This window comes from Numida meleagris, chromosome 4 (assembly GCF_002078875.1).
Source record: "Numida meleagris isolate 19003 breed g44 Domestic line chromosome 4, NumMel1.0, whole genome shotgun sequence".
Lineage (NCBI taxonomy): Eukaryota > Metazoa > Chordata > Aves > Galliformes > Numididae > Numida > Numida meleagris.
In genome coordinates, this window is record NC_034412.1 from 59103440 (window position 1) to 59117589 (window position 14150).

A 14150-nucleotide genomic window follows, 5' to 3' on the forward strand; every position below is an offset into this window, starting at 1 on the left:
ATTACATGTCCTTTCAGTACCTACAGGGAGGCTATAAGAAAGAAGGGGACAGACTCTTTAGCAGGGGCTGCTGTGATAGGACAAGAGGAAAGGGTATCACACTAAAAGAGGGGAGATTTAGACTGGATATCAGGGAAAGCTTTTTTACAATAAGGGTATTGAGGCACTGGCACAGGTTGCCCAAAGAGGTAGCAGATGCCCAGTTCCTGGAGACATTCAAGGTCAGGCTGGACAGGGCTTTGAGCACCTGATGTAGCTGTAGGTGCCCCTGTTCATCAAGGGGAGTTGGACAAGGTGGCCTTTAAGGGTCCCTTCCAATTCAGACAATTCTATGATTCTATATGAATTATAGCATGCCAAAGTTGCAGTTACACCTTAATATACGAAACTGGATTTAATAAAAAGTATTTCAGATAACTGCCCTTTGAATATCATAGTACTACTTATATGATAACCTGCTTATGCCAGATTTGAATTTGGCCTTGAATATGTAGGAAGAAGACTATTTTTCATAACATCAAAAATTCAGGAGTTTATCAATATTAGTTGTGACCTCATTGAGATTCCTGTGAGTGGACTGGGTGTTAGCCACAATGCAGTCCCACATGAGTTCCGTGGATACTCAAGTGTGATTTAAAAAATGAAAAAAAAAAAAAAGAAGTGAGAGGTTAAAGATATCAGAGGACACCAACTCAAAAGAGAAGATGCTGAAGCTGAGTAAGACTTAATATTGAGTTGATTCAAGATTGCAAGACTGGAGAGAAAATAGGATTTATTGCTGGTGATTGACCTTGCGGCTGAAGCAATAGCACAGTGCCCATTTACATCACATCAGCATCTTATCCTGCTGTTTGCTAGTTCAGGAAGTAAAGGTTTTTCAGGGTAATCTGTAAAGTTAGAGTCAGATGCAGAATGTTTCTCTCCAGCACAGCTATTTTACACGTTTACCTAGTGACCCTCACACTTCACCAGCAGCACACACTTTTTAAATGCCTCTTGATCAAAATGCTGAACCCATCACAACACACCAAAAATGCAATCCTTGTGGCCCTCTGACTGTTGGCCTGCCTACAGCTAACTGTTAACTCAGCAAAATAAAAAAAGAAAAAGCAGCATATATGAGAAGTGCTAGTTTCTCAGCTCATCACGGATGAGGCACAGAACGTTTTCAGTTTCAGCTGGAAAATCGATCTCTTGAAAAAAGAGTGCTTTTTTTCCAGTAAGCAAGTCTGGTTACGGTAAGAAGCTTGAAACAAACACAAAAGTGTGGTTTTTAATGAAAATAAAATGTTGTATCCAACCAATATAAGATGTTGCTATTAACATTTGCTATAGACAACATACTCCGAGGTTGCCCTGTCCTTGCAAAAGCATCATGCTGCAGTGGCATCTAATAAACCCGAGGAGACTCAGCTTTGGTAGCTGTTGTTATGCAAAACAAAGATGACGTCTTTGGAGCCATTCTAATATGCATAATCAGCATTTCTAAGTGTTTCTTTGGAAAATGGAAAACACGTTAGAAACGGGCTTCAGTAAACACTGCTTTTCTTTTTCTGTTGACAATAGGCTGGCTTTGGTGGTATTTTCCACAGTTGTATGCCTAGTGAGGAAAACTGCCACCACACAGGAAAGGAGATTCTGGAGAGTACGTAGCCCATTAGCGTAATAAAAATTAATGTGCAACCATACCATGAAAGAGAAACGGCAGGTTGCTGTCACGATTAATATCCAAAGGGAGACTTCAGGCACTTATTTGATGAGGAAATACTTAAGCAATTACCAAAGAATGGGAAAATCAAAGGATCCTTTGCATATCTATTGGATATACTGTTGGATCTTCTCAATATGTATCTCAGATAATTAATTTTGAACAAAAATCATAACCTAGCACTTGGAAAAAAAAGTGCTGAGATGTTCCTTTTAAAATTGTTCCTTCTGTTCCTGCCCTAGGATGAATGCCTGTTCACAGTTGTGACCTGCTTCCAGGATGGCATACTGAAACTACAGCCAAAAAACAGCCAAGTAAATGCTACATTCGCCAAAACAGTTAAGATCTTGAGAAGACCCATTTTCCCTGGCTCTGGAGAGGTAGGATTTCCCGCCAGTGCTCCCAGTCTTGATCACTGCTACTTATTTTCTGCAACAGGCACCGTCTCTAACAGTAGAATTGTTAAAAGCCAAACTTGTTAGAAAACCAGATTGATCTTTCATTACTTTGGAAATAAAATATATCAATTTTTCTGCACTTCCAAGAGACATTCACTCTGATCCTATCAGTCAATTGCATGTATGCACTTTAATGATGACAACCATGTGATGTACAGGGCAAAAGAACAGGGTATACTGCAAAAATTGTGAATGAAAGGTGTAGTTACTATTTTCTATCCCTTTCTGAAATAGCCCATGTCTCGGTTTTACCAGTCATAAAAGGCTTTGACTACAGTCAGCTTGATTTTTTCAGTAAGAAGTCTTCAAGTATTATTTACATTTACAATGAGCTCTTTCAAAGTGGCAGGCTTTGCTTTATCTTTCAGCATTGTGAGTCTTCATGTGAATCTTATGAGAGAAAAAAACCCCAAGAGTTTCTGAACAGCTTTTCAAAACTGATGCAAAAGGTAATCAATTAGATTTGGATCTTCCTGTCTGGTTTCTGACATTCTGTAAATAAGCATTGATACCTGTATTTTCTGTTATCCCTAACAATGCATTTTTTCCCACAGTTATTCAAGAACTCAGGACACACCAGAGCTGAGGGCTACTGAAAATCTACTATTTAAAGCAGACACTATGTTATTTAAGACAATGTGAAAAATGTAAATATTTCTCATTGCTACTATGCTGTGCTGTGTGTGTGGTAAGTGAAAGCTTCTCCCCAGAATATTAAGGAGGCTTATTTGGATGGCTAAGCATAAGACCGATGCTGATTTAAAAGTAATCCTAGCCTCATCTCACAGTGAAATTCAAATAGCAATTTCATAAAACCAAGCTTATTTATGGGACTTTACTATCACCTTATGCTGAACTAGAAATACATGAGATGGCTGCTAGCCTATTTTTGTATTCATCTCAAATGAATCTCATACATAAGTGCCTGAAACATTTTAACGTTAAACAAACAAAAAATTATCAGTGTGTTTGAAGACTCAAGAAGTTCCTACTTGGACTGATTTCCTTATCTGCAATAATAATACCACACACACAATTTTATTTATAAGTTCTTAGATTGTATCTTAGCTCACTATGAAAAATCACCCTGCGTGCAACTATCACAGAACTAGTGGAAAAACATTTACAGATCATACTCTATAATATGGGTCTGACGTGCTTCCATGTTGTAGTTAATGACGCATTTGCCCCCAGTTTCAATGGGGAGCGGGTTAACTCAAATGCTTGAAGTGGAGATGTAGAATTCTCTGGGGAAAAAACTTATCTCGGGAGACAGAATTCCACCTAGACACCTTCAAGCTAACGTGGTAAATCCATGGTTGATATGACTGGCCACTGCAAGAGATCCAACAAATACAGTAATTGATGATTATTCAGAGTAAAGCATCTCACAAGCGTATTTCCTTTCTCAGAATATTTTACTCTTATATCCATGTACCATAACACTATTTCTTCTGTTCACTCTTGATTCACCAGAATGGTTTAAATTGCAATTTTTTCTTTAAAACCTGTCAAGTTTTTGTTATGTGGAAACTTCACTGTATAGCTTCTGCACCTTGTACATTTCTCTGAAACTTTGGCTAGAGATAGCACTGGCTTTTTATTTTTTTTAATAAAAGTAAGTATCGCATCACTTAGAACTAGTTTTTAGCAACGTGATTATGTACGACAATATCCTGCTTGCCATGACTCCGTACCTCGAGACTTCCATCTGTGAAGCAGCTGTTAATTTACCCTCCAAAGAGATATTAGCCCCACAAAACACTGCTCTTGGAAGGGAGTGCAAAGGCTACCAGTAAAAATTAACCTTCCATCTAACTTTCTCTTTACTTAGTAGAAACGCAGTGTAGAAAGGAAACTGGAAAACTACACTGATTGTTACAATGGAAAATTATAAGCTTAGTTACCTCCAAAAATAGTGAGAAGTACTATTAAAAATATTTCCTTTCTTATAATTGTCAGCCTATAGGAAAACTAACAGAAAAAGCTTTTTTTGCCTCCACATTTTTACTGTCCTGAAATGTGAACTTCTTCAAAAACAAATGTTAAGAGGAGGAAGGAAGATCCTCAGGGCAACAGTGAACAAAGTTTCCACAGTGAGTTCTCTTTTGCTTTCCAACTCCTTATTTCTGGCTGATGACAATTTTGCTTCAGATCATCTTTATTTTTTGTTCTTCTTTTTTTCAAAAACCATTTTTCTTCCAAGTAATGTTCCACTGTATCTCAATGTTTCTGCATTACTGCATGAGAATTAACATTCTAAAGATGAACTGCTTTTTGTATGTAAGTGGAAGGAGCTTTATTTTTGTACAAAACATAAGGTAGGCGTTATTTTGATTTGTAAATCTCTTTTTCAGTAATTCAGTACGTGCATTCAAATCAATATTTTACAAAACCCTGTAATAATTACTGTTGCGGAGGTGAATATGATTAGCACGCTTTGTTTAAGAGAACACTGTACATTATATATTTATTAGTAATAATTATAAAACATTGAGAAGCAGCTTTTAACACGAGATGGATATCTTGAAGAGAAGAAACGCCATTTCTTTACCAGAATATCATAAGCTAACTGGTTATTCCTGCTTACACTGAAACAGATGGATGTTGTTTTTTTTGTTTGTTTGTTCGTTTTTGTACCCAAGGCAGCATGTAACGAAGTAAGTAATGTAGCTCTTTCTGTTTAGTGACTTGCCCCATTGTTTCTAATTTATGGATCGTATCACAGCAAGTATAGTGGCTAAAGGTTGGTTGGTAGGTATTTTGAAACTCAGTATACTCATTTGTAAAGTAAGACCATTTCTTATATCTGCAGAACAACTTTAATCAAAATGCTAGTCACGTGATTAAAAAAAAACAGCGAGAAGATGTAACAAATCTAACTTAGAGGGTTAATTGTCCCTAGATGCTGGAGAAAATTGTATTTACTAGACAATCCAGTTCAGACATGTATGGGAAAAATTAATCACAACATTATTGCAATTGATCTTAGTTAATGCCACTCTTCTGGGCAGTGTCATCACAGTCACTCTGGAACTCTGTACATTTAAAATACATTTAAGACTCACATGATTCTGAGGCCTCTTATTAAGTTTTTGATTTGTGACAGCTATGAAAGATTGAGTGTATTATTCAAGGATGTGCTATTTTAATCCCAAACGAAGAACAAGGAGGCAGTGAAGGACAGATCAGTCTTCAAGACGACATCATCTTGTTCTTCAACACTATTCTCAGGAGAATAAAATGAAGATGACCCAACTCATGATGTTGGGAGGACTAGTTACCACAATTCCAGATGTGAAACAATCTTGATGTATTTTTATTTGTAAGGTGAACTCTCTTTGTACTAACTGCATTGTTAGGAGAAGTATGTTTCTTCAGCTGAGTACATAGAGTAAGCCATAAAAGCTCATTACCTCCCAGGGAGGTTTAACAATGTATTTATGATTTTGGTCATAAGTGTCCAGTGTGGGCACTTCAGTATGTGTCTTAGCATAGTATATACAATTCCGTATAATATTTACTTTTCTAGAGAAACTTCTTTATTATTATACCAATTGTCTCATTTAATTTAATTATTTATTGTATTTTGTGAATTGAATGTTTATATTGAGAACTTTGTGGTTTGATTTATTTATACACCTATGATATTAAATAATTTTAGCTAATATGATTTTCACTTGTTCTTTTCCTAAAAAGCTTCCAGCCATTTCAACCCTCACTGTGGTTCATAAGAGTCCTCATGAGAACTTTATTAGCCCACACTATCATAGATGTTGCCAGATCAGACCAAAGATACTGTATACGAAGTATATTGTTCCTCTGTAAACAATGACTAGGTGGTGTTCCACAAGAAAGACAAGGCACTCCTGCAATCATGTGAAGTCTCCATCACTACAGGACACCTTCCAAGGGAGCACAGTGTGCAACACACAGCAGTTTGCATATGCCATATAGCTTAAACTTCTGACTACCATCAAGTTCAGACTGCACTCTTACTATTGCCAGAACCCTTTCGGGCTACTCTCCAGCCTCTTGCCCCCTGGTCTGTACAGACATCCAGGATAGTCCTGTCCCCAGGTGCAGAATCCAGTATTTTTCTTTTTAAACTTCATTAGGTTGGTGATTGACAGAAATCTTGTGATAACATCAGCCAGCTCTTTGAGTACCATAGGATGAATCTCATTGGGCATTCAGCTGAAGCAGAAAATCCTGCACAAGTTCAGAGTTGGCTGGGAGTTTATCACTCCCACAGTGACTCCTGAGTCCAACTCAGGGCTCCAGAGGTCCTAGAGCCCATCTCCGGTGGTAAAGACAGAGGTAAAAAAGGCATTAAACATCTCTGCTTTATCTACATCCCTATTCGTGAGGTGACTAATATCATCAAGTAATGGCCCAACGTTATCTCTCGTCCTCCTTTTCCTGTTAACATACTTCTAACATTTATTTGCTCTTAAAGTCTAGGGAAATTGAAAAATATAAAAGTTATACCTCCTATTTATTTTCATGGAAACTACAACAGATACAAAGAGCACAGTAACACTATTTGATAGAGCAAATTCTCAGCTACAAAAAAACTGTTTTTCAACATAGCTATTAGCTATGCTTTTTTTGCCCAAGGTGAACAAGAGCCTACATGCCACACTCATAAAAATCTTCATGGCTGTCAGGAATGTGGCATGTCTTTCATGCTGCTGTCACCACTGCTGAAATGCACCACTCACAGCCTCACTGTGCTCACATCCACTGATTGGACTCCATCAATGTTCAGTAAGAGTCGATAAATGTCAATTTGTGCAATTTTTTCCATATGGAGGAATTCACTTCCACAGCTTTGCTTCACATGCTATTTCATGCCAGACATCACTCTGTGTGATAAGCTGTGTTCTTTCTCTCAGTTGTTTACATCTTCATGGATGCACTGTCCCAACAGCTGTGGGTTGTACATTGCTCTTGCTTTTCACTTTTACTGATGATCCATGTTGTAAAAGGTGCAAAGTTGAAAGCGAACATTTCCTACTCAAACATCCTTCTCCAAGCTAATGATCTGAATCACTGTACTGCCACCTGTTGATAACTATAAGGAAGTTCAAAACAGTTCCACATAAATAGATGAGCTGAATCATCCTCATGACAATATGCCTCGCTATATCCTGGAAATAATACTTATTTTATTCTCATTTAATTTTCCATTTTTCTGCTTATACAGCTGAAGACTTCCCAGTATCCTTTTCTCGTCCACTTGCCTTACCGTTGTAAGACCATGAAGTGTATGTTTAAAAAACCCAAAGTGAAGGCAACCAAAAAAATTACTGCAAAAACAGTTTCTATTTTCTAGACTTCAGAGACGTAAAAAAACCACCAAATATGGGGCACTGCTCCACTCATACAGGATAATCTGTTTACTTCTTATGGAAGTTTTGTTTCTCTGTTCCGAAGAGAGACTCATGTCTCACTTGCATGTTTCTGGCATATCTATTGTGTAATTCTTGAACAATTAGCAGTGACAACTTACAGAGGAGGAAAGGCTTGCAAGGGTAGATAAAAATTCTGAAGGAATGAGAGGAGGAATCCTGATGGTAAGGGAATAGGGAGTCACTCAGAAAACTGAAACTTGAAACTTCAGACAAATCACCTGAAACCACACACAATGCTGCCAATATACAGATGTTTTGAGGCTAGGTTAAGGTCTATAGTCTTTTGGAAAAGAGCATCTTCTATGGGTTTACTACATTTTAGCTTGTGTACATGAATTTCACATCATCAGCTGGCTTCTTTTTCCAATGAAATGGAACTAAATCAAGTCTGGCTCAAAGATAAACACTTGTTATTTGTCCTGACATTGGCTTGCATACTCAAGAAGAATTCAGCAGTGTAGCTAACAGGACTGCAGCTACTTGTAGTGCAGCTGGTCCTTGGGCAGTAACATTCCCAGGTATGTCAGAGACAATAATCTTTAATGAATATCTTCAAAACTTTTTCTGGAGAAAAGTGGATTACAATAATTATTTACATGCTGCAGAAAGAGAATACGGTTTAAGTTCTCAAAACTCACTGCTGATAGCGATTTGCCAACAGATTAACAGTCAACTAAGATAATTTACAACTCTCTCCCATCATCTGTACACCAAGCTTAAAACTATCTTCACAATTAGGAACTTGATAAAGTTAGCAGTGCTGTTCTTATCAGTCATTAGAAGAGAGTAAGATTGCTATTTCTGAATGTACATAATTGTTAAATATTCATCACACTCTGCCTTTAGGCAACTTGCCACCCTTATGTCCAGCAATCTTGCCTGTGATTCTTCAGTCACAGCCATACAAGGGTACAAACCCTGAAAATCTGTTTCACCAACAATCAATTTGGGAATACCGTTTCAGGAAAGGCAGTCATCACTTTAACCAGCCCTCCGTGCTCACCACCAGCAGGAAGCAACTCAGTAACACTGCAAACCTCCACTATCTCCAGTGGGCGGCAGTAGGTAATTGCCAGCACCAAACTGGTTGAGTTTGGTGAAGACTCTCAGCACTGTAGGGAAAAGAGCTTCCAAATACTGACAACGATTCGTTTTGCACTGGTAAAAGCTTCATCAATTCAGTCATCTGTCAAACAGTAAGAATCATGATAAAGCACTACTCAAGGTATCTTGAGCTGCATCATAGCACTTCCAGACACCAACAGTTAACATTCTGATTACATGACATGCAGACCAGTGAAGGGCAGATTGAGGAAAGATTTGAAGATATCAAAAGCAAGCATGGGTTTCAAATCACAGGGGAAATAAGATATTTTAAATGATCTTACAGCAAAGAGACATAAGTTGCACTTTTTTCTCTTAATATTTTTCATGTTCTCAATGTTAAGTTACAAGATTGCAGAAAAACTCACCTTGCTGTGGCTTGGTCTGTGCAATTATACGCTCTTTCCAGTGCAGACTTGCAGGGTCCTTCTGGGCTGGAGCATATTTAACAGCTTCCATCTGTTTGGTGTGGGACTCTCTCCTCTCCACTTAGCACATGAGCTGACCGTATGTTTCTTGTGACACAGGGCCCAAGGCACCCACTGTACATGGCAATCTCTTATGTCACTTCTTCAGCAATAACTCTATTCATGCCAACAAAAGGTGTGCTGCGGCAGCTGGAGATGACAGGCGGGGCACCACTCCTAACCGGAGGTCTCCGCCATCCAGCAGGAGATGGCCCTGCTATGGTACCAGTGACTTCTCTTCAGCTGTTAGTCTGATGAACTGGGGACCAGGACTTCTGAGTAGTCACAGAGGCAGACAGGACTTCAACACTTACTTTCCCTTTGGAGAGAAAATATGGATCATTAATCAGCTTTGACTCACGCTCTAACACTGCTTCAACACCTTGTGATTGCAGTGCATGACTCTGGTCAGCTTCCAGAAGACAAGTTTGGGACTACTTTTGATCAAGACTGCACTAAGGCTCTGCTAAGATCTCAAATGTCTTCTAGAGAAGGGATGTGCAACGAACGATTTGCACAAAAGCCATGTTTCTCTCTTGCATCTCCAATTCCTGCAGAGACCCTTACACCTGATACACTGTCCTGCAAAGAGTACACTGATGACGATTCATTATTGCTATTAGCTTGCCATGCAACGATCATCCTTTCAAACTTATCAGTGTATGGAGCTGTTACTCTTCAGAGAGGGACTTCTGTTAGTTTTAGAAATCCAAGTGACAAAAGCAGACAAAATATCCTTATGCATATAGATGTTAACTCCATGAAAGATCTTTGATGTATTTTCTAAGGCACAGTTCTTTTTTCCAAAGACCAAAGTTACTCTTCTTAAGCAGATTACATTTACTCAGGTATCCACTAATTCATTTTTTTTAATCATAACATCTACATGTTTTCCCAGTTTCCTAGATTCCCTGTGGAGCCTCTTTAGAACACTGGCTTCTCATTAGTCGCTGTTCAATTCTCACACTGCATGGCAACTTACAGTGAGAGGTTACAGCTGCTAGTTAGTAATTCAAATATTTTAGAACTCCTGGGTGAACACTGTCAGCAGCCTGCTACTGTTATAAAACCTTGTCTCATAGATACTTTCTTAGCCATTTCAGTTTCAAAGGATCTTATTATTTTCTCATGAACAAAGTTACCAGCATACCCACTTTATTCCAAACAACTTTTTTGCTTCTACACAAGTAATTAGCTAGCTAGCCTGCTTTTGACAGTTATCATTTTTTTCACTTTTTTTTTTTAATATATATCTATATATGATCATTATTTTACAGTCTTGCAGCATTTCTTGCTCCTGGTACATTTAAAATAAGATTTAGTATTAATTTTTGCAAGATGTTTTATATAGAATCACAGAATTGCAGGGGGTGGAAGGGATCTCTAGAGGTCATTGAGTCCAACCTCCCTGCTAAAGCAGGTTCCCTACAGTAGATTGCACAGGAAAGCATTCAGGTGACTTTTGAATATCTCCAGGGAAGGAGACTCCACAGCTTCTCTGGGCAGCCTGTTCCAGTGCTCTTGTCACCCCCACAGCAAAGAGGACGATGAACAAAAAGTAAGTGAGAATTGGAAGTGTTTTATAGTAAGACAAGGGCCGAATAGAGGTCAGTATCAGCAACGAGTGAAGAACAGAATATGTGAGGCTGGCACATCACAGAATCATAGAATCACAGAATCATAGAATGGCCTGGGTTGAAAAGGACCTCAAAGATCTTCAAGTCTCAACCCCCCTGCCAAGTGCAGAGTCACCAACCACTAGACCAGGCTGCCCAGAGCCACATCCAGCCTGGCTGTGAACACCTCCAGGGACGGGGCATCCACAACCTCCCTGAACAACCTGTTCCAGTGAGTCACCACCCTTTGAGTGAAAAATTTCCTCCTAATATCTAACCTAAATCTCCCCTGTCTTAGTTTAAAACCATTCCCCCTTGTCTTATCGCTATCCACCCTCATGAACAATCGTTCCCCCTCCTGTTTATACGCTCCCTTCAAGTATTGGAAGGCCACAATGAGGTCTCCCCGGAGCCTTCTCTTCTCCAACCCAAACAAGCCCAGTTCCCTCAATCTTTCTTCATAGGAGAGGTGCTCCAGCCCTCTGATCATCTTGGTGGCCCTCCTCTGAACATCTAGCATTTCATCTAATCAGACGGCAACTGATTTTTTATGTATGTAAACAGACCAATGTAAAGACCAGATCATAGCACAAGAGGGCATGAGGCAACTAAAAATAGACCTCTCCCTGCTTCAGTTTTTTAAAGAAATTAATCTCTCAAATCCTTAAATGTAGAATTAATGTTCAGAAAGATTACTGGAATGAGCAACAATGCTCCCATTTCTGAGAAATAATTAATGATCAAAAGTTATAAAGTTGGCTTTTTCAATACAAACTAAGATCATTTAGGATACAATTACCTCTTCAGATGCAAATCCAACATTTACCCACTATGGCCTTAACTCAGTGGAACAGATCTGATCAGTCCTGAAGTTAATGATCTTAGACTAAGAGGATAATGTCTGCACTGACAGTATTAACTGCAATAGGTTAAAAATAAGGATAAGGAAGACTATTAGAATAAACAAGTAAATCTTAATTTATGCATCAGGTATTTCTAAAGCATATTACCATTCCACTTGAGGACTTCATCAATACTTCACATAATCATTACTATTATTATTCCTTTCTTTACAAACAGATAAGTCAGTCAGGAACAAAGTCATTAGATAGTTTTCCCAAAACTTCATATGAACTCCATCAGAGACATACAGTAAAGCAAAATGAATCTAATGGATTCAATCTAGACACCATTGTCAGACAGGTACAAGCATGACACAGAGTATCTACATTCTTCCTAGTGACTCATATAGTATCTTATGAATGCTTTTCCCAAAAGAATGAGACACCACAGTCAGACAAGGTGCACTTGTTAATGCCATTTTTAAATTCAGGTGGAATACACAATATTTGTAAGGAAGTAAGCTGGAATTTTCTACAAAGTTTTGCTCCCTACCATACTCATTATCTCTCTTTCCAACACTGCTTAGCAAGCGGAGTGTATAAAAACACAAGTAAATCAAGTCAACTCAGCAAGAAACATCTGGCTTACCTGCTAATACCACAATGAAATTTTAAGACAGTCTGTCGCCATATCCCTGTTGTGTTCTCTTTTCCAGAGATAGTTTTTCAGTTCAAATATTATTTATTATTCAAATATTATTTTCTGTTTCCTCTTCCCACATTAATCTCCTTCCCAACACTAACTTACTCTCTCCTCCTTCACACTTTCAGCCTCTCTTTCATCTACCCTCCTTCTCTCCTTTAGATAAAGCCAGTTTAATGGTGCATGACATCTACAACTATTTTGGATTAACACAAGGTAAGACAAAGTATTGGTAAATCTTGCCCCACCATATAACAGGACATTTATGTCCAGTCCCCACTGCACTTCGCTTTTATAGAAGGTGAAAATAGCACACTACCAGTACATCGAACCTTAGCTGTTGGGATACAGAACAGCTAGAAAGAATCTGTATCACTGCTAGCTTCTCAGCTAAATACAGCCTCTTAATCAATAATAAAAGGGCAAAAGCCATCGTGCTTTTGAATCTACTCGTGAAAGCTCAGAAACATCACCACCAAATTGTATGACTAGCAGGAATAGCACTTGAAAACAAATATGCATACAAATCAGAGAATAACAAGCAGAAAAATGTACAACTTCCTTGCTAGTTCTGGAAGAATTGCACTTTCTAACAGTTTCTAATAGAATTACTCTCCCACAGCAATCATAAAAGCCTGCACAAATAAAGTGCCAATTTTGTCAAGGAAGCACTCCCAGTCCAGTCAGCACACAGTGAGGATGACAATAGAGAGTGATAGGGCAGGAAGTGATGGAGGGCTCAATGGTCAGCATACCTCCATGGTGGCACCAAACCTGCCCAGGAGGTGCCTTCCCATGGCACAGCATGGCTGCTCTCCAGGCACGGACCAGGCAGCCCTTCCTTATCATTCCTTATGGACTTGCTGCCTCCCTTCTTGATTTGATGGATACCACATTCTTCCTTGAATTCTCATTTCTTCTCATGTCCCATGTTCTGTTAGACAGCTGCTACGTTCTACCCGCCCGCCCCTCCCCCCCCCAGGTTTTTCAGTCCCTACCTTTAAAGGAATATTTTTAGACAAATGCATATTATACAAAGGTTTTGTGTGGAGAAAGTAGCATCAGAAATTCTTGTTTCTGTCCCTACCATCATACACTCTTCCTACTCACTCAATCTCAACCCTTCACTGCTGTCTTAGCTGGGAAGTGTACCTGCACACCTGCTCTTCAAACCTGAAATGAGTCAGGTTAAAAACAGCCCTGTCCCCATTGGGAAAAAAAATAGCAAGTATTTAGAGGGATATTATCATCACTGATACTTTCCATGATCTGATTTACAGCACGGTGTTACCAACAGCTGAACTACCAACACAATTTGGTAGTAGCTATTTTTTATGGCACTGAAGAAGAAACTCCTGGGTGCTTATTGCTTCAAGCTCCTTTTTCACCTGTGTTTCACTGCAGCAGGGCTGGCTTAATCCAATCCCAGTCCTGCTCCCATCAGCAATCCTCAAACTATTGCATTTTGAGGGGGAAGTTTGGGTGAAGAGGCAAGTTACATTTGATCTGTATCAGTTTTCTGACCCAGAGAGGTGCACTGCACAACCACATGAAGCAATACGACGGCACAGGCAACCAGAGGACATGAACAAGAATCAAGCATCAAGACAAGGGTAAGCCCAGTCAGCTCGAAGAGCACAATCTTGTCCTCCTTAAGCATGAATGTTCTGCATCACAGTAAGACTTTCCTTAAAAATATTTTTTACAGGGCAAACTCAGAAGTAGAACAGGCTGGGAATTTTTTAGTGAAATGTTTTTCCACTGGAGAATAACAAATTTGTTGAAACTGAAACATTTCAACTTTCACTGAAATGATTAGAGAAATCTTTCAACAG

General features: G+C 38.9%; 1 protein-coding gene across 11 annotated transcripts in view; it reads right to left on the reverse strand.

The window, feature by feature from the left end:
* ADAD1 (adenosine deaminase domain containing 1) overlaps positions 1–14150 on the reverse strand; it is a 66600-nt gene that overhangs the window by 12179 nt on the left and 40271 nt on the right. For all 11 annotated transcript variants that reach the window (XM_021397182.1, XM_021397180.1, XM_021397175.1 and 8 more), the window contains one exon: positions 9056–9473. The gene's annotated coding sequence lies outside the window, so the exon portion shown is untranslated. The remainder of the gene's footprint in view (positions 1–9055; positions 9474–14150) is intronic.